Source organism: Pteropus vampyrus, unplaced genomic scaffold (assembly GCF_000151845.1).
Source record: "Pteropus vampyrus isolate Shadow unplaced genomic scaffold, Pvam_2.0 Scaffold17, whole genome shotgun sequence".
NCBI lineage: Eukaryota > Metazoa > Chordata > Mammalia > Chiroptera > Pteropodidae > Pteropus > Pteropus vampyrus.
The window spans coordinates 12069899-12071657 of record NW_011888798.1 but is presented as its reverse complement, the minus strand read 5'-3'; the positions used below and the strand labels follow the sequence as shown (position 1 = coordinate 12071657).

Below are 1759 nucleotides of genomic sequence, written 5' to 3'. Positions count from 1 at the left end.
AGCTGGGTTAACCTGCACTGGCCAACAGACAAAGTCCCTCTGAGCCCAGATCCCAGTGTGTCCTTCCCCTTCTCACAGCCCTGAGACTCGGTGGGCCAGGGAGGTGCTTCTGGTTGTTTCACTGAGCTCCACAAAACACAAGAGATAAGTGGTAAAGGAGGCAGTCATCATTTCACTACTTTTGACAGAATTGTTCCAAAAGCTATTTGAGATGCTATGCCAGTGAATAAAGAGTTGTCGAAACTAAAGTTCACTTTTTAAAAAGTGTACTAGATAAAGTTTTTTCCTTTTTTTTTTTTTTTGTTCAAACTATCTCATGCCAGAGAGAACCACAAGCTACACATCAAGATCTTTTATTTCTATTATTACTTTGTAAGTGACCATGGAGAAATGCCTCTAGACTATTTATTTATTAAATCCTAGAATTTTCTGAATAAAGACCAAATCCCAGTGGGAATAAATCAGATCCCTACCGAAGGGGCCCTGATTTTTCCTAGGTTTGAGAGGTCCACTGGGTTTAGTGAGGGCTGACCTGGCTGGCCATGTGCCCAGGACAGCCTTATTCTCAGGGAAAGAGCTTTGCCCTTAGAACATATGGTCACTTGCCAAGTTGAATCACATAGTCAGCACTTAACACACACTGTGTGGGCACAGAAATGAGATTCCTGATAAGACTGGAGGACCTACCTTAAAGAGCACCTGTGTCGTGTCGAAATTGCAGCATAGCCATCATGAGTTCTTAAAGCTGGACGTTTTATTCAATTCAAATGATAATAGCTAAGCTTGTTTAAGTGCTTTCTTCAGAGAGCTGTGGTGTCCTAGCTCATTTACTTCCTACAGCAACTTACAAGGGAGGCCCCCATGATCATGTGCAATTTACAGATGGGGTGTTTAAAGGTAAAAGAGGTTTTGTGATTTGCCCAGTCACACTACTAAAACATGGAACAACTGGGATTTAAACCTAGTATTCTGGCTCCATGAGGTCAAGTCTATATTACTGTATAGCAAAGTAGCCAGTAAACCACAAAAATGGTGTTTTGCTTTCTTTGTCAGGGAGAGGCTTTACTCTGAAGATAGCTTTTGGGCTGTTGTGGCCATTTTTTATCAATGATCTTTTGAGATATAATTGACAATTATTTTTGGTCAAATAATATAATATATAATACTAAAGTTAGACCTAGAAGTGAATGACTAGCTTCTTTGCTGCCCTGTACAGCTGAGAGATACAATACATTTCAGCAGGGCATCTTTCTTCTGACTTTCTGCAGGTATGTGTATTTGTAAGTGTTGCTTTGGGGCCCCTTCTTCCCCCTTGAGAACGGCTGCTTTGGGTGCTGGAAAAAACAGTAAGGAATTGAACTGCCTAGTTATGGTTCATATACACAGTGGAATTTTACTCAGCCATTAAAAAAATGAAATCCTACCATTTCCAACGACAGAGGTTATTGTGCTGAAATAAGTCAGACAGAGAAAGATAAATATCATATGATTTCACTTATATGCAGAATCTAAGGAACAAAAAGAACAAACTAATCAAAAACAAACTCACAAATATAGAAGACAATTTGGTGATGGACAGAAGGGAGGGGGATTTGGGAGAATGGGGTGAAGGGTTAAAGAAGTACAAATTAGTAGTTGATAGATGGTCACAGGGATGGGGAGAATGGCATAGGGAATGCAGTTAGCATTAATATATTGGCTAGGTGGAAAACAAGAAGAGAGAGCAATTAGGGGGATTGTTTTATAAACTATATAAATA

At 39.7% G+C, this 1759-nt stretch overlaps 1 protein-coding gene across 2 annotated transcripts in view; it reads right to left on the bottom strand.

Moving 5' to 3' along the window:
* The window catches only part of LYPD1 (LY6/PLAUR domain containing 1), a 31740-nt gene that overhangs the window by 1162 nt on the left and 28819 nt on the right, over positions 1-1759 (bottom strand). The window lies entirely within an intron of this gene.